Raw genomic sequence first — 20,148 nt, 5'->3', positions numbered from 1 at the left:
CCGGAAGCCCAGCGGTGACAGGTGTAAGCCATCCCTTCCGAAGCAGCATGGTTTGTCCAACATATCATCCCAGGCAGACAGACATTGGATCCCCTTAGAATGACACCAGTACTTGAGCCAATTGTTAAAGCTGATCATCTTGTCTTTGTATTGTGGTATCATTCTTGGTGAGGGCAAGATGCTGCTCAGGGTCAGGGTCATACCAGCCTGGGCTACATAATCGGAGAGATCCTCTATGTCTCTTTTCATGTAGTCCAGGAAGGTACGTCTCAGGTCATTCACATCAGCATGGACAATGACGGAGTCATATTTGTACTTGCTTTGGAGTGACCTGAGTGCGTGTGTTATGTGGCGGATCCTAGCTCCCGATAGATAGCTCACAATCACCTTCTCCTTGTTCAGCCTGGTCAGTGGGACATCAGTGTGTCTGACTATGGAGTCACCTATTACTAGTGTATCAGGCAAGGTGTTTGGCCTTAAGGGCTGCGATTGGTCGACACACTGATTTATTGAAGTATGTGTTGCATGTGTTTTGTTTTGAGGTGGCGGATTTTTGGATGTCTGCTTTGGGAGCCTCTGTTGTTTTGGTAAGTTTTTTATTAGAGCCTCCGAGTATGTCTTTGTGTTTTTATGTGTTTGGTTTGCAGTTGTGGTAGGTCTATGTGGGACTGGGATTGTTGTGTGTGTGGTTGCCATCTCCTCCTGTCTGGTCATGCCAGCCCTGAGTTGAGAGAGTTTAGCCTCCAGTTTGGCTATATAGTTGCATCTCTCACATGTATTTGTGTTTGTTGGGAGGAGGAGCGGGTTGTCTGTGTACATGAGACAATTGTAGCATTGTCTCAAGATACCCAGATTGACCAACTGAACTGGAGATGACGCCAGTAATCTACCACTCGACATGCTAGAACAGTATAAGGGAGTGGTATACCTTTAAGGGAAGTGGATATTCACAGGGGTGATAAGTAGATGTAGTGCTTTACTTAGTACGAGAGTGCTTACTTAGTAGAGAAATATTGAGAACAAGTGCAAGGCTTATAATACAGTGAGTAGTCTGGTTATACTAAGAGTAGAGCTTCCTTAAGGGAAAATTTGAAGAGCAAACTTGGCGGAGCCAGAAAAAGTTTAACCTTGTTTTATCGGCGCTGCGCTATGCGCACGACCGCGCAAAACCGTGCAAACGTGGATTTTAAACAGTGAACTACAAAAGAGCTAGAAATGGTCTTCCAAGGTGGAGTTACCAACTTTGACAGTATGTGTTCTGCTGATGCCCCAATTGGCTACTCATCTAGTAATGTAAGGGTTAATCCCCAGCTGGGAGAGTTTCTCAATGATACCTGAGTGGGGGATTGTGTCAGATGCCTTGGCAGTACATTCAGCCAGGGCTTTGGTGACTTTCTCAAAGAAGTCTACTAGGTTTAATAAGTGTGATCTACACTTAAAGAAGTCAAACTGGGTTGGGTCTAGAGTTTGAAGGTTGCCTATGTCCTTGTTGATAAGGTCCATGATGATTATTTCCATGGCCTTGCAGATGAGGCTGGTTCAACTTATGGGTCTATAGTTCCCAGGGTCAGTTGATGGCTCCCCTTTATGCAAGGGCATTACTGTTGCTGTTCTCCACTCTGCTTGAACAAAGCCAGTTCTCAGGCTATGGTTAAAGAGAATGCCATGTGGGTCTGCTAGGTCCTGTTTTAGATTGCTTAATAAGCAACCTGGGATGTTATCTGGTCCCATTGAGGCCATACTTTTGGCCTTGCAGAGTGCAGATACGACCTGATATCTAGAGATACAAGGCAGAAGACTGGTGTCAGGTATGCTTTGGGGTATGGCTGGTGGGAATGGGGGGGGGTGATGTTTGTGACAAATCTATCAGCTAGGAGATTGGCAATTTCCTCTGGTATAGTATAAGTGGTACCATCAACTACCAGTTTGGCACATAGCTGTGCATTCCCTTTTAAATGTCAGATGTAGTTAAATAATGTGTTATGATTATCCTTAGCTAGGGATGCTATTTTAGCTTTGTAATTATCCTTAGAGGACTTTTACAAGATTTCTGATTTACTTGTTCAAGTTGTGGAGGAAATTCCTCCTCTGCTGAGTCAGTTCCCTCTTGTTCTTAGACATCGGTTTCTTCCTTTTGTTTTATAACCAGTTTATACTTGAGGTCCACCAGGATGGCTTGTTTTTCTCAGGAGGACCTGGTTTTAATCCATTCAGGTACAGCCAAATCTATACAGTTACGTACATGTCTTTACAGGGAATTTGTCATTGCTGTCTGTGATTGTGGGGGGTATAAAAATTTTTATACCATCACTTAGTAGGCAGTTTGCTTTAGAAAAGGCTTTCAGTTTTTTTTCTCCTGTGGTGGTGAAAAGTTCAATAGTTACTTCTAATGAGAGATTTATGTTCCAGCCTTACTAGGGAGGGCATCACACGGGGGGGGGGTGCAGTGCCCCTCCCCATGTTGGTGAGTACTATGTCTAGGGCATTTGAGCCCCTTGTGGGGTGAAGACTATCTGTTCCAGAGCCTTTGTATTTACAAAGTCCTGGAACCTCTGGGCAAGCATGTTTATGCTCAAGTATGTCACCCAGTAGATGGAAGGATAATTGAAATCTCCCATGACTACGGTGTTGGGCTGTATGGTGACTGACACCAGTGATTTCAAGTAGGTGGTGTGCTTTTCTTGGTTCGTGGTGGGGGACCTATAGCTAGCAATGATGTGGCAGGATATTTTGCCTATAGTAAATTGGACATGGAGTAGCTCGAGAGAGTCATACTGTTTGACCAGACTTGAATGTACTTGGCTTTAATGAAGATGGATACACCTCCACCTTTGCTTCTTAAATGCTCATTTTGAGGTCTGAACATATGGAAGGCATTATAGCCTTGCATGGCCAGGGTGCTCTCCGTGGCCTTGAACCATGTTTCGGTGACTGCACAGACATCAGCATCTTCCAAGGTGAGGAGTGCTTCAGGCAGTGTAGTTTCATGTTTAGACTCCTGGCATTAAGCAACATAACCTTGAGTTTATCTCAAGTGGATTTTGTTATATAAGACATTTTGTTGTTTTGACATTGCCTAGAAAAGGCACTATGGGGGAGGAAAGTGCCTTTGCCATTACCCAAAAGCCTAGATGAGACAGTGCAGACTATCTCTGGCAAAGCAGATTGGCCTGTCAGCCTTGTCTTCCCAGGTTGACAGATACTGGATCCCCCTGGACTGACACCACAAGCTAAGCCAATTCCTGAAGTCCATCATTTTTTTGTTTCTATTCTGCCATTATGCTGGGTGAAGGTAGACGTCTGCTAGGGTCTTACCTGACTGGGACCCTTAATCTGAGAGTTCAGTCATTTCTCTCTTCATATAGTCCAGAAAGGTACATCTCAAGTCATTCACCCCAACATGGACTATGACAGAGTCATAAAGGCACTTGTTGTTTAGTGACTTCAGTGCATGTGTGATCTTATGGATTCTGGCACCTGATAGGCAGCTAACTGTGACCTTCTCCTTGTCCAGCCTGGTGAGGGAGACATCTGTGTGTTACACTTCGAGTTGCCTATGACCAAGACTTTAGGTTTTGAGGTGTTTGCCTTAGGGGCTTATTTGCTGAGACACTGGTGTATATGTTGTTATTTGTAGCTGTTTCTATTTGCATAGCAGTCGGTGCAAGTGGTTTATGTTTGGGAGGTCTCTGATTTTTTGGTAGGCTTCTAGTGAGTACCTCTATGTATGTGGGTTTATGTGTCATAGCCTCATTTTGTGTGAGAGGTGAAGTGTGTGTGCTAACAATCTGTTTGATGTCCACTTTGTTGTTACATGAGATGACTGATTCGAGTTTCATAGTGTAGTTGCATCTCTCACATAGATTATTTGTTTGTTTTAGGAGTAATTTGTTGTCAGTATACATGAGGCTGCATTGTCTCAGGATGCTCATGTCAGTCAGGCTAGCTGGTGAAATGATGGGAAACTGCCTGTCCATTATAGCAGGTTTTTACCGTATGTAATATTAGGGAAGGAATTGGGCTAGTTTGACCAGTTTTTGTACTAGGACTAACAAAGGTGCTTGTTCTATTGAATGCTATGGATGATAAGTGTAGCAACACTGCTCAGTACACCAGTAGTGCAGTAAGAAAGCTTGGAAGGGCTCCACTGACAGCTGTCTAGGGTAAAAATTGAGTTTCAAGGCATTTATCTCTATACAAGGTACTGCTAACCCCTGCTGCATTGCAAAATGCAAATGCAAGGCTTAAATACAGGCAAAATTAAAACACTTTTAAGCTACTCTACCAATAGGAAAGCACACAATGAACTTTCCTCCAGCAATCCCCAGCTCAGACACTCTTCTGCTATAAGGGTGCAGGGGAGCCCTTCTTAATGTAAGACAGCTGGTTTAGTATTCAAGTGTATCAATAACAGGCTAGATAATATAGTCTATGCAATCTAGGTATCAGAACAGTGCACATCAAGTGCAGCGAAATGCAAAAAAAAAAAAAAAATTAAAAATACTTAGAGCCCTTTTCTGTGTTTCCCAGCTCAGATAGATCAAGTAAACACCTACTGCCATGAGATGAATAATCCCCGTCCCCCTAATGTAAAAGCACAGTAAAGGAGTGTCAAGAATGGAATGCTACCACAAACAAACTTAAACAGTACGAAATGCTACCACAAACAAACTTAAGTAGAACAGGCTACTGGACAAACCATTGGCATGGCCTTGTCAAAGTAAAACCTATCTCCCACCACCATACCCAACAACAGCCAATCCTCCTCCCAGACTGGCAAAAGATGAAAAGCAGACTCAATGTCCACATTAACCAACCATGGATCTTTAAACCCTCTAATGACTCATGCTGCATCATCCAATGATACATAAGTCACCTTTGCCTCCTCCACTGAAATGAAATAATTGACAGAATTTCCCTCAGGTTAAGACAAATGGTGAATCAGTTGAAATTCCCCTGGCTTCTTTTTAGGCACCAAACCTAAAGGCAAAACCTTAAAGCTGGTGAATGGAGGGCTATCAAAAGGGCCCAATAACCTTCATGCCTGTCGCTCCTTCTCCACCAAGGCCTCTAAAATATCCTTCCTACCCTGCACTGATCTTAAGTTTTTTCCAACAATTCCATTGCCTACCAACTTAGACTTAATAGCAAAACCCTCGAAAAACCCACAATCAATTCTTGAGCCACTGCTGCTTGTGGATACTGCTGAAGCATATCCCACAAAACATGCACCTTAATAGCAGAATGTGTCCCCAACTCATCATCCTCTTGCACCTTGAATTGGCCCCCTCTTTGTCCACAAAAAGTTCCCCTAGCACATACTTCTTGTAACCTCTGTGATTGCCCCACTGACCTGGCCTGTCTGGAAAAAAATGATGGTTGCCCAGCCAAATTACCTTTATAGCTACCACACTGTACCACTGGGTGGACACCTGCACACTTCCAGTAAGCATGCAGGAATCTGCATGCTGTCCATGCACATCTACCTGCATTGAGGCCCAACATACCCAACACCTCCTTCACCCGTCTTATTCCCTTTGCCAACTACACTAAAGCTGTCCATCATAGTGGGCAGACATATGTCAGGGTGTCTCACCTCCCATCACATGGACTGATCAACTGCCTTCCTCTTGCAAAATCTCTGATTATACTACAGCCAGGCATTGCTGACCCATAGCTGTTGTGCCTCCCGAATTGTCAAAAAATAAGACAAGAGCAGAAGGGCCAATGTACTATCCTTCTCCAGCCATGCTGCCATATAGTAGACAAATCCAAATGCCCAATTCTCCTACGCCCTATGCCTCACTCTTCCAGCCCTCCTTCGACCCAGGGCTGCTTACATTATTAAATAAAATATTTAATTTATATTGTGAACAGTTTTATAGAAATACTGCTAAAACAGAAATTGCTTTACTTATAGTTATCGTTTTCCTTCTTCCTGCCCCCCAGAATCCTTCTGAACATTAATGACATGAAGTGAGGCACATGTTTTTCAGTTCCCATAAGTTTAACAAAGTCAACAAAAGTCCACTCTTTCCACTTATTCTTATACAGACGTAATTTACAAATGCAATTGATGCTTTGAAGTCTCACATGTATTCAGTAATTTCTGTGTTGCTGATCTTCTTGTTCACCTCCATCTTCTAACTCCAGATTCCAGTTCAATTCTAGGGTACTCCCAATTCTTCTGGACAGTACCTGTGCTTTTCTCTGTATGTCAAAAATTTCCTTTGGAAAAGTGGAAAAGGTTTCACTGCCAGTCTCTCCACATGCTTTATTATTAGAAGAATGTGAAGCATAGTCCCCTTTTACTTGATGGCTCCCTTTTCATTGGACAAACTTTTGCATTTCCTCTTTAGCCTGGTCTGCATCAAAAAATGACTTTGATCCTCCAGGAAAAAAATATTCTGAAGGTAGATGGATACCACAGCTTGACTCTCACACCTGCCTCTCAACATTCCCTGAGTAGGGGAATAAATTTGTTTCCCATCTGCCTCGTGTATCATGAGTAATCATTTTCCCCAAACACTCTACTGTCTCCAACTTTTAACACGTTGCCCTTTTGCCACAGTTTTGTCAAGATCAAATCTTTCTGCTGGTAGGTTTGCATCTTTACTAATAAAGGTCATGGCCAGATTTGGAGAACACATTGTGTACCCTTTCCATTAACAGTTCCTTCTATGAAATACTAGTCCACTTGCTTATTTGTGCCTTCATGAAGTTAACCCAGCTATTCCTTCTCATTTCTCTAGTACAGCAGAATATCATAGATTTTCCTTACATGCTTTGTCTTTTAATTCTGCCATTTTTTAAACATCTCTTATTGAAAAGTTTTATATTCACCCAGCCTTTTCTTCATTTTGACCTCTGATTTTTGCAGTTTTATCAGCACATCTGAATGTCTGTTTAAAGCTTCTTCCATTGTTTTCCAGTCTTTTGTTATTTGAGTTGATATGCTCCAACAGTTTTTCATTTATTTTACTCACCTCTGAGCACATTTGATTTATTTTTCCACTTGATTACTGGAAGCCATGTCTTCCACCAAAGCTGGACCTTTAACTACTTTTTGCTGAACAGCTTCAGGATACTTCCCAGTCAGTGTTTTCTTTTCACCTTTTCTAGATGAATTTTTTTCAGGCTCTAGTTTTTTCTTCTTTGCTTGCATTCAGGCAGTGTACTTACTAAGACAGTGAATGACTTTTACTCAAGCTGAAAATATCACTAGTTGTTGTTTTTTATTTTCTGTTTTCACATTGAGAGAGCTGAAGTTAAGCTGTTGATCAGTGTGCAGCCATCTTCAAAACTGCGATACATCATTAAGGAAGATAGTAAGCTTAAAGCATTACAGGATTCCCTTATGTTTAAATGAGGACTAATATATTACTAGTTCACTTTGGTGTATATTTATGGTATTTGCAATATATACAGCTGTAAACAGACAGATAGTATTTGTACATTTGGCTAAAAGGTAATTGTTAACACTGATTAGGTTTGGTTAAATTTGGTCATAGTCAATGTTTAACCAGTATTGCGGAAGCACCAGTATTGCGGAAGCCCTTGTACCTAGCTTCTTGGAAAAGGAACTCTTTAAGTGATTTCTTGAATGTACCCAATGTTTCTTTTTACATTTTACCTCAGGTGGTAGGTTGTTTCATAGTGCTGGTCCTACTCTGGAGAATGCTTTTTCACCAATGGTCAATTCACAGTGTGGTCTTGCTAGGGTAATATAGGTTTTGTGGCTGCCTGTCAAGGAGTAATTTTGTTTCCTAAGTGTTTGTTTCTCAGAGGTGGGCAGAAGACTGTATGCATTAATTTTAACAGAAGTAAGCCAAGAAGAAAATTAGCTCTACTAGTAAAATGGACCCAGTGAACCTTCTGTAATATAGTACAGTGATATGTGTTTTGCTGGACAAGACATGCAAATTTATGTCTTATTCACTGCAGTTTACAGTACTGAGGTGTTTATGAGGAATGTAAAGTAGTTTAGTGATAAGGCATACTTCAATTTACATAGTAGAACATTTTTGGCTATGGATAGTGGGAGTGAGGAAAAGAGATACACAATAGCATGGTTTTAGTGGGTAGAAAAATGTGGTGGTTATGTTTTCAGTATGAGCTTTAAAATTGAGGAGTGTGTCTAGTCTTATTCCTAGATATTTTTGCTCTGTTATATTAGGAATGAAATCCCATTTAGGGTCAATGAGCCTACATTCTGGCAAATATCTGAATTTTTGTGGTTAGCAAAAAGCATAAGGTTCATAGGTAAGTACTAGGCTAGTTGCCCTTGTGGACCATTTTAAGCCAAGCCAACTTCCCTTAAAAAGTGAGACTCAAACCCTGTACCTTGTGTCTCTGAGGTAAATACCTTAACAATCATGCCCAGTCCCAACCCTAAAAGCTCTTTGCTCCCCATTGAGAAATCAAACCCCAGCCTCCCACGTTACAGGCAGGGATAGTCACTACTATACTAATTAGAAAGACTGTCAAGGAATGGAGAATGTGTGCATTGATCCCACTACCTCTTGCATGCTAAGTCAGCGCTTTGCTATTTGAACTAATTGCCCTAACATTAGTTTTAGTAGGATTGATTGGCACATTGTTAGATTGCAGCCAGATGCACAAGTCTGAGAATTTATTGCTGAATATTTGTTTGTAGTGATTGGTGATTTTTGTCTGTATCTATTAACAAAATACCATCTGCATACATTATAATCTTTAGATGTGGAAGATCAAAGAAGTGGGCATTAATACATATTAGAACAGTAGTAGAGCTAGTAATGAGCCTTGTGGCACACCAGTATTAAGTGTACCAATTTCTGAGTGGGATACATGACTGTAAACTTGAAAGTTCTATCTTTTAGACAGATTTGAAACCAGGCAATAGCATTGTCTCCAGAGTTTAGACTTTTAATTGTGTACAAAAGCAGGTTATGTTTAACTGTCTCAAAAGCCTAAGTTATACCAACAAATATACCAGCAGAATTTGAGTCCATATCCTTGCTTTTTCTGCATTACATTTAAGAAGCTGTTCTGGAAATGGGACTTGAATTCATTCCATGCAGAAGCACTTGTAAGGTATTCCCAGAACACCCTCACTGCACATTTTGGTTTCCCAAGGGTTGACCATCTGCTGCTCAAGCAATGTGACTAAATTCTCTACAAAATGATAATCATTTCACAGCTCCAATGCTTTTTTGAATTTCTGAGTAGAAGTGTTTGCAGATGATGAGTTATTAACTCAGCAAGATCTTAGTGTTTCAACATGTAGGTGTTTTATGTATGGCAGTTTGAATGGGAGTGGAGGGAGAAGCTGTCCAGTGAACATTTATCTTATCATTCTTCACCACCTATGTTAGTCAGATTGTCATTCTCCTCCTAAGCCGCCCACTTATAAAATTAAATGTCTTCAGAAAAAGTATGCTTTCAGTTTCTGATATTGATGCTAAGAGCTTTAAAGATGTCTGTAAATAATATTCTTTACAATAGTATGCACAGTAGGGGCTTGCACTACTGAAATGTATTGCAATGAATTACACAATGCCTGGAGATGGCAAATGGTTACTGTCATAAATAAGTAAATGTAGCGACAAAGTTGTGGAAGTGTGCGACTGTTGCTAAGAAAATTCCAAGTTCTGAAAGTATATCGAGTAATACCTTTAAGTATTTGGCATTCATAATATTTTAACAGGTTTATATTACCAATCAGTTTATTTCTCTAGATGAAATTGTTGACTTAAATTACATTGATTCTAAAATGCTGGAAATATCGAAGCCTTCTATACCAGAATTGATTAGCATATGCATACAATTTTCTGTTAACGTGATTTTTTTGTAGTTTACAGAATGCATACTTCTTTGCTGTCTCTGATTTTGCAGAATTTTGCTGAATGTTCCTAATGTTGCTTCATATTGTTGTCCTCTCAGTGTATTTTTTTTTTATTTTGTGGTATACCACTGAGGATTACATTCACTCAATACTGCCAGACATTAGAGTTTCTCTCTTATTGTTGCAAAACTGCATTGTGAGTCAAATCCTGTTGCTCTGTTAACATTTTAAGTGAATTAGAGTAATACTTAAATATGTCCTTGATTATGGGCCTTTGTCCAACCATTACTTTCAGCTTTGCCCAGAACTCTTAAGCACAAAATTGAGGGGCATGTGTGATGGAATATGAACAGGCTTGGTACAGAGTATAGTATGAAAGTGGTACCTGTAACATCTATTCTTGCAATCATTCATTCATAACAAAAGTACATTTTGCACTGTTTTCTACCTATATATACACTTTCCAAACTCCCACTAAATTCCCAATAAACTCATCTAACTTTGCAATGAAATGAAATGCTGCCAATGTCCTGCCTCAATGATTCTGCCCAGTTTGAAAGCAGTGACCTCATTCTTCAGAAAACTCAGTAATTAGTTAATGGCTTAAAACTATTAATTGAACTAAAAGTTTACCAAAAATGTATTACAATTATTTACTAAGTGTTTTTCCGTGAAACCTTTTGTAATGGGAAAGAAAAAAAAAACACTAGGGTTCTGAGAATTCATGGATATATTTGTTAGGTTTCATGATACCCCACAAATGTATTATCAATGTGATACAGATATCCCTGCCTCAAGAATGCAATGACAAGCATTTACAAAAGACTTTCATGTGTCCAGTAGTACCTTTAGAAGTGAATACAGAGTAGAAAACAATTAAAAAATACTGCTTTTCTTATGAACAAGTGATTGACAGGATAAACATGCAATCCTCTTACAGGCCCTCCGTTTTCATTGCATATATAACTACCTTTGTACTTGATCTATATGGGACAGCAGTAGTCTGACATTGCTATTGCAAAAATTAGTAGGTCAATTCCCATTTTCCAAGGGTCCCTATTTGGTCCATATGGAGCTTTTTGTATTCAGGATTTGGAAAGGAAAATAACTCTTTTTTCAACTTTTCCCGGTTAGGGGTCACCACAGCAGAACTCCGGTCCGCCAATGATTGGCAGTAGATTTTTACGTGCAGAGTTACCGGCCCTGACGCACAACCTTCAATGAAGGTACGCCCATTCACGCATGTCTCCACACAGAAGACGCTCTAGCTGAAAATTGAACAGGACAACGTCTTACTGTGAGGTGACAACGCTACTGTAGCACCAGAAAATAACAAAAAGCGAAAATCTGAGGTGTTAACTCATATGTAGCCAAACACATTTTGTGTAACCAATCATTTGCAAAGATGTTTTATTTTTTAATTTATTAAATAAAAAAAAAAATAAAAATAAATAAAAAAATTGTAAGAAGAGAGGCAGTTTTCATACATTTATCAAAGGGCTAAACACTATACAAGAGGCTAAGGAGTTGCAGGAGGGCATTACACTACAGAGGACAGCTCAGTGTTTCACATCACTTCTGACAAGGATAAATCTGCCAAATGACTCCATGAAAGTTTCTGTGTCTCTCATGTGTGATACAGTGTACAGTTTTGAAAATAGTTTACTTATTTTGAACAATAAAATACAATAGAATTTAAATTAAAAGTTGGCATGTTTCCACAGTGCTATTTTATTAAGTAATATATTTCAATAGACTTTTTTTCATAATATCTGGCTGGCTAAATGCCTTTTTTTCCACAAACTTGGCATGTCAGGACTTTTGCAGTATTGAAAAAGTTTTTTGTGTGGACATATGCACTATATTTCCAGGGTGGGAATAGATGTAAGGACTACACCTTAGGTGGAGGTAGCTGCATTTTGGAAACTGTGGTACAAAACTGGTTCCCAGTTCCAAACATACTCACTATGCTTCCATGGATGTGTATATGTTGCTTCTTAGCAAGTCTCTCACACTGGGGAGATTCAGAATAAACACCAGTTCAGGGAAATGAAAACTAAAAATAAATACTAGTACTAGAAACAGACACTAGAGGTACATTACACCATTCTTTCCAAAATTATGGAATAAGCTTTCCATTGAAGTCAGTCACTATCTTTCTTCAAAAGAATCATGTGTACACGTAATAGAAAATATCAACAAGGAATAATGCTATAATCTTTACATCCATCCCAATCCTGGATGATAAATGCTTCAGACATGGGAAGTATGCTATAGCTAATGACAGTTCAGATATTTAATTTCCACCTCAGTTAAAGGTGTGTAGCAGCCTAAAGAAGTTTCTGATAGCTCTAATGGCTATTCAAGCTTTTGGGAGCTCCATAGGTCAACAGAAAATGGTTTAGCAGTCATGTAGTACATACAAAAGCAACAAGAACACTTAGCTGCACTGACTATCTAGTTTAGATAGAAAAATGTGGAAGGTAGACATATTCATTAGTCTTTCTTTACAAGTAGCATGCCTGCATGTATGCAGAATATGTTTTTGGACAAGTTAGCCAACACTGTTTACCAAGCACATGAGTGGCAACTTCAACCAGAACCTGACTCAAGTTTAGAGGCTCCAAGACCTGTTAATGTCTTTAGTTTTGGACGAGAGATTAGAATGGCCTGCAAAGGAAGTCAGGATCCAAACTGCTGCATATACTTCCTCCATCTCATCTCCTTCCAAAGGTGTTAAAAGTAAGAGCAAAAAGGTCTAAGCTAGCATTAGTTGCTCTGTTTTGTTCTTAATAAACTTGGTGTTCTCCAGACAAGGAGTGATAATTAAAGCTTTAATTTATTTTTGTCAGGAAGTATGTTTTAAATTATGAATAAGGTAAGGTGGTCCATCAAGCGGTCAAGTCAATGTATTCCATGAATAGGGAGATGAGAGTTTATTAGCTAACAGAGAGTTATTTTCCTGTCTTGCTGTTTAATTTGTGGAAAAAGTTACAACATTTTTGAGGAAATCCTAATTCTCCAGATGCAAAAATTAGTTTACTTCTAACATTGTTTTCTAATTTTATTCCTCTTTAAGTCTATATCCCTCAGCTCTTAGACAAGCTGTTGCCTGAAAGGCTATCTCCTCATGTCTTAATATTGTGTTGCACTTTTCAGATTTCCTTTCCTGGGGAACTCTAATTGGTTTGTTTCCCTACAGTAAACATATTTCTTTGAGGAGCTCTGTACTTTATGCCATCACAGAAACTCTAGTATCAAATATAAGAATCTCTGACAAACCCCTCCCCACTTTTTTAACCATATTTATTCACTTCATTTAAACATTTTGAAGACACTTCATTTACTTCCTCTGAGTCAGTGGCAGTACTCCTGGAACTAATATCTTCGGAACCTTTTATGGTCTTTCATAAGTATAGGAAATCTCTTTCTACCTACCTTTTCTTTATGAGTAATACAGACATTACTTTTAACCAAAAGATTCAGCTTTGTCCTATTACCCATCATAGTGAAGTAGGTGCACAAATTCTACATAGGACTCTCACAAAAGTTATTTGCATATATTACTACAATTAATAAAATCAAAACTCTGACCAAATGTTAGTGCATTTTGCTCTTAATAAACTACCTTTTTCAGTAAATAAACAAACCATTTCCCTAGATTTCCAGTGCATTCTGTTACAATTCTACACATAAGCATCTTCAAATTAGTTAAAGCTGATTGCACTACAATACAAGCTTTATCCTCTGAGTTTTTCAGAGGTCCATCCTCTACTGTAATATGCAAAGCATCGGAATGGTAGTCTATCAGCACTTTCTCCGTGCATTATGAAATAGATGGAGTTTTCTATGCCCAGAGTAGTTTGCCGCTGCATTTGTTCAGTAGATGCCTGTGGGGGTGTCCACTTGGTTCTTAGACTCATAGCTCAGGATGTTACCCATCAAGACTGTGAAGGCAAATCAACTCTATTGGCATACAGAGAAATAAAGTCCTGAGTATGAATCAGACAACTTGAATTTCAGTACTGTCTCTGGCACCCACTCAGGTTTTCATGAGAAATGATGATGCTTACCCTGCTTACCCCTTTTGAGAGGGAGCAGACTACAAAGTATTAGTCCAGATAAAATCACTTTATCTAGCAGATCTAGGAGACTGTATCTCTGATACCCTCCCCGCGGGAGGAATAAAGATGCCTTGTTGAAGTTTCAAGTAGTGTATTCAGTTAAGTAGGTACATGAATGAGTGTTCTTATTCTAATGTAGTACAACAAGTTATTTAAAGGCAGTTACAGATAATGGGGGAGGGTCCATGGAGCTCATTGGAGGAAAATCTGGGAGATGGAAAAACAAGCAGCCAATCCCAAAACTTAGAGGTTAGTCCCTTATTTGAATATTTCTGAAAGACCTGTGAGGGTTTACCAGCTCAGGAGTCTGTGGAACCTCATTCTTAGTTAAAAGGTTTTTGTAACAAAACATGACAGCAACCATGAACTACCAATATAGAACTATATTTAAGAAAACACTTTCGCTTGAGCTTCATCAGGTCCATCTAATAGAGTGGTTTACACTTTGATCATTTGAAAATGCCTGCTTTTGTGAGGCTGTCACCAGACTTTATTAGCCTGTTTTGTATTGCATGTAATATGAGAGGCTGTGTTTACCTTTGTAAGGGTCATATTAATTGGCGCTAATTATGGAAGCTGTATTACATAACTTTTTTCACTCTGACTCGTCCTTATCAATTCTTGTATCACATGTAATATGAAAGGTTGTGCCCACTCTCATGGGACTCATATCACCTGAAATACATTATGAAAGAATAATCTTCTCTTGTATAGCAAAAAGATTTACAGTTCCTGCTTGTAAGAGGCTCATATACATGATTAATATGACCAGTCCCCATTGTTCAGGCAGACCTTTTTATAAGCGGGGGAGGTAGTCACTTAGAGCTACACCATGTGACTCCCATTTTATGAAGATTCATGTAGCCAGAGAAATAGCTTACAGTGGAAACAACCCTTTGGTTGTCCAATAATTGGATTTAGCCCTCAGGAATAATTACTTCATGTTTAACAAAAGGTTTTATAAGCAGACTGCTAGAAAAGCTATGGAGGTGGCCATGGCCCCAAGCAAGGCCAATGTGGCTCTTGGAAAATGGGAGGAGGAGGCAGTGTACCAAAGTCCCTATTTTGTATCAATGAAATGCTATCTCCATTTCATTGATGACATCTTTATCATCTGGGAGGGGTATGAAGGCACACTGAATGACTTTTATAATCATATCAGTAATTCTGCTAGTTTCCTGAGATTCATGACCTCTCACAGCAAGTCTGCTTTCAGATTTGTAGACATAACCATATCTAAGGAAACTGAAAACAAATGCCTTTCCAATAATCTGTTTAGAAAATTAACCAGGGCTAATATGCTGCAGTACAGTAAAAGCATGTATCCCCAGATCACTAAGAGAAAGTTATAAAATCTCAGGAAATAAGAATCGCATATGTGTCAAAACAGCTTAGATATTTCATCACAAATCTAATTAGCCTACCTCAGGACTTCCTGGCTAGGGGATACAACACTAGATTACTGAATTCCATCCTCAACCCCATCAGAACTTTAAGTGAGATGGGGGATCCTATTTTGAGGGACCTTCCCTGGCAGACTCCTAGGACACAAGTGAAACCAACATCAGGATCCACAGGACAAAAGAAAAAAGAAGCATGCCACTCACTTTTACAGCAGATTACATAACAATCACAAAGATCATGACTGACAACTGCGTGGTAGTTACAGACAGTAAACAACTTCAAAAAACCCATAGGACCCCATCCTTGTTTTGCTTTGAAAATAGCCAGGAACATTAGGGACTAGGTAGAGTGCAAATTCAGACTTTAGGAGGACAACAGAGGAACTTATCCTTGTAGGCTCTCACCTTTTGCACTTATAGCAAATAATTATTTAGTGTTAAGACTTTGCTGTTTTAGTATACTGCTGTTGAGAGTGAATCATATTGTCTTAATAATTTGCCTACTTTTCATTGATTTGTTCTGTACTACATGCATTTTGGGCTGCGTTTGACTGGCTTATAGCTAATAAGTCCTTTGGGTTAGATCACCAGCAAGTTTAACAAATGAATAATCAAAGAATGAGACAAGTGAGTTGCCCCATGGCATTTTATTTTGTATTTTATATTTGATATGTATAATATTGATGCAAGTTTTACTGCAACAACATTTTAAAACAAAAACATGTACACAAGCAAACACTGCTATATTTCACCACATTAGAGTTTAATAAATGTGTTAAAATTACTGTAAAATTACGAAAACAGATATTTTAAATAAAACAGTATTGTTAGACTTCATCTATATCTATTTGTTATGCTGGTACATGTAAGGAGAGAGAGAAACCTTTGCAAACAATTTACAGTCACTTCTCTTTTGAGGAGGAACACATACTCAAGGTGTATGATCTATGCTTCAGTCCCTGGTGGTGACCAGAAATTGAACCAGAGATTGCATAGAAGTAGTTGCTCAGAAGAGAATTTTTTTTGTGGGATTAAATCACTAACATACGTGAGTCCCTCACCATTACTAAGGCACATTACATGCAGTATGCTTTGACATCTACATGTGTGCATGTTGGATGGCAGGTACATATTACAAAAAAATCCCATCATGGCAGCCCGAGTGGTTTTCTCTTGGTTAAGAAAACAAATTTGCAGAATTGCAGTGATCAGCCATGTGGTTAGCAGGTACGGGGGGGGTGACCCCCCCCCAAAATTGTGGTCCTGGGAGAATGGTGTTGATATGGTACAAGGGTCAGAATGTACAATGATACTGAGTATTATGATCTCTGGAACTCTCTGATCCTGATAAGTCATCTTTCCTAAACTGGCTAAGCAAATGGACCAGGCAAACAAAGATCCCAAAAATGTGATTCCCCCATCTGTGACCTAGTGTTGTATAGTGATGAAGCCCTTCCTTTGCCCCAGATGATCCATATTCAATTAGTGCCATGGGAACTGCAGTGAGTCACAGATGAGGATGGCAGTGAGTGGCCAATGTTGGCTTGCCCATCCAGGGGAGAGGGATGTAACTTAAGCTCACTGCAACATGTAGCATTAAAACTCTTGCAAACTCCATGCTACATAAGTGGTGAGCCACTTAGGTAGTTGCTCATGCACAGATGCTTACATGAATCTCATGGAGGCAGAGAATATGAAACATGCAAGAAGTTGCAGCATGGTATGAGTTAGGACACACTCCCTGTCAACAGTATGATTGAAGTAGTATCCTTGATCTCCTTAATGGCCCTGCATGTATATTCAGTTGAGACCTGGAGAGGCAAATGTAGGTCTGGTAGACCCACTGACCAAGGAGAGGGAGAGAGAATCTGTGGGCAGCTGATAGCTCCAGGGAGTGAAAGAATTTGATCCCTGATGTGGGGTTTAAAGCATAAGAGAAATTTAGAATTTAATCTGGAGCAGGGAGAGTAAGTGTGTGAGTGACTCCTTGAACCAGCTTTGAGAGTAGTGTTTGTGAGGAGGGTATTGGTAGTTTGGTGACTCGCATGATGTGAGCTTACCTTCTACAATACAATGAGGAGGTTGAGAATGATGACATTCAGCTAGCAAGCATGAGAAAAACAGATAATAATGGACCAGATCTTTGTGATGGAGCCTGGCTTTTGGACATGAAACATCATTTCACACTTGAGGAAGGATCTAGAGATTGCATGGAAGCTTGAACATTAACAATTTGATATGGATATTTTATCTCTATGCACACCATTAGTTCTAGTGCTAGACTTTTGATTGGGGGTTGTCTAAAACTGGCCCTTGCAAGTGACTTTCAGAAAGTATGAATAAATGTAAGCTCCCACAATGGGTGCCTTAAAGTTAGAATTTGTTCCAGCAGAAGAAAGTTTCAGTTCAATATGACTGAGAGCTATAGAAAAGTAAAGTCTGCCCACTGCTTGTATATGTGTATTTGATAGTCATTCCAAGCATCTGGCTTTGTAGGAGACAGTGCTTAACATGGTACCATCTACTGTCTTTATTGTTTTACTGGTGAACTTCAACTCTAATGTAGTAAATGATGGAAGTATCTTGAAAAGAGTTTTTGGTTAGCATGGCTGTCCTGATCTGGCCCAAAGTGATGAGATCTTATTGAACTTCTGTGCTAACAACTAATCTCCACATGGTGATGGTTTGGCTCACATAGCAGCTGGGCAGAAGAAGGGACTCTCAGAATATATAGGAAATGTGTTTGTGTAGAAGGAATACAAATCCCATGTCCATAAAAGTTTTTTTCTTTGTACAAGGAAGGGCTATCTGGTTAATCATTAAGTCTTCTTTTGTTGGAAGTATTTCCATCAGGAAAAATACACTCTACACAACTGCAACAAAAACAATATTTTTGCTGAGGGCCTTGAACCTGCACCACTAAATATACTAACTCTGAGATTACACACACTCTGGGTAAGGGAAAACCTCATTCCCCCTGTTCTGTGATTACTCTTTATTCAACAGACATAATACATGATGAAACAAGAAATCAAGAAAAAAATGTACAAGTCCCATGTGTTCAAAACAAACCACAAGGCTACCATCTGGGAAAGAATGTCTGGCACATTCTTTGACTAATGAAGATGTTTGGATGAGCCATTAAAACAAGAAATCAAGAAAAAAATGTACAAGTCCCATGTGTTCAAAACAAACCACAAGGCTACCACCTGGGAAAGAATGTCTGGCACATTCTTTGACTAATGAAGATGTTTGGATGAGCCATTAAACCAATGGCCTATCTGCTTGAGTTGGTGGTAACTCAGGTGGATGTAAAAGATCCTATGACACTTATCATAAAAAGAGTAGGGGATATTCCCTGGTACCCAGGACAAATGTTCCCAAGTCAGAATGAATGCCACATCATATCTCCCCTGAAATGTAGACACTGGCCTAGCAGGATTAACCAGATAAAGAAAGAGTAAATAAAATAAAATAAATTAAAGACAACGAATAATCATAACATTTGCATTGTCAGTAATTCATTGATTGTCAAGAAATCAGAACTTTCCAAAAGTGAAATGTACACATATAAAGCAGTACATATTTTAAATACATGTTTTCTATAATAGTCTAGTCTTCCCTGCAACCTGTAAACTGTGGTCTATTCACTTCACACCCTTTGCACCTTGTAATTCTAACTCCAAAACTGCATAGCCTTGGACAAAATTGTAATGCTCCTTATCAAAGAATAGACTATATGTGTTATTATGAAGTTGAGTAACCACACATTTAAACAGATTACCTTTCCTCATATACATGCATTATAAGACTCCAATGATTAATGACAAAAAAAAAAAAAGAAAACTCTAGAACTGGAAGAGTTACCATAATTGAATAGATTTATTCATCTGTAAGAAATATGATCTTACATATTGCTGTTCTCACTGAATTTAACAGTCGGGAGAAACTTTTGCACCGCAGGGAGACTCTGCATCAGTGTCAGACCCTTCTTCCAGCATCACCTTCTCTCCAACACATCGCTGATGTCATCCTCTATAAAGTGCACTCTCACACTATATGTCAGATGTCTGCAGTGGTGCTTGCATTAAGTATATTCTAATTGTTTGTGGAATTATTGTAAAAAGACCAACTACATCTATTGTTACAAGTAGGTCATCTTCCCTACATACTTTTTCAGATAACAATTTAACAAAAATGCCACAGATCTTTTAATATATGTTCACTAATGTTGAAAACAGATTTCAACTTTTTGTCAGAAAATAGCTAGAGTCTCAGTTTTGGAACTACCAAGTTTTACAATAGTGGTGGATCTCTGACATTCATATGTACTTTAGGAATGCTGACAATAGCTTTTATACCTACATTTTTAACACATAATCAGTGAAGAAAGGACACCCTGTATAGGCAAATCCAGTTAAAAACTATCAGTTTTAATGTGAGCAATGCTCACTTCATTCTTAGACAAAGTTCTGAGTATTAGATAATAGAGAATGCATCTTAACAATGTAGTTAATCACATCCATTAGCACCTCACCATCACCCCCTTATCGGGTTTCATGACCCTAACTGTCCAGTCTTGAGTCAAATTGAACAGCAATTGTTTTTCTAAAAGTGATGAACTGGACAGAATGTTTTGGTATTATATAGTTCCCTGATGTCATCTTCATAATAATGTTGAAATATCCTCAGTCATCATGGCTGGACCACATAATGGTAAAGTTCAGTTTCTGAGTAAACAACTTTAAGTCTGTAAGGGTACTCATCAATTCATATTCCCATGTAGAAACAAAGA

Source organism: Protopterus annectens, chromosome 2.part1 (genome assembly GCF_019279795.1).
Source record: "Protopterus annectens isolate FY-2018-M chromosome 2.part1, PAN1.0, whole genome shotgun sequence".
In the NCBI taxonomy this organism is placed as follows: Eukaryota; Metazoa; Chordata; order Ceratodontiformes; family Protopteridae; genus Protopterus; species Protopterus annectens.
The sequence above is the reverse complement of the archived record's forward strand: the minus strand, read 5'-3'. Positions refer to the sequence as shown.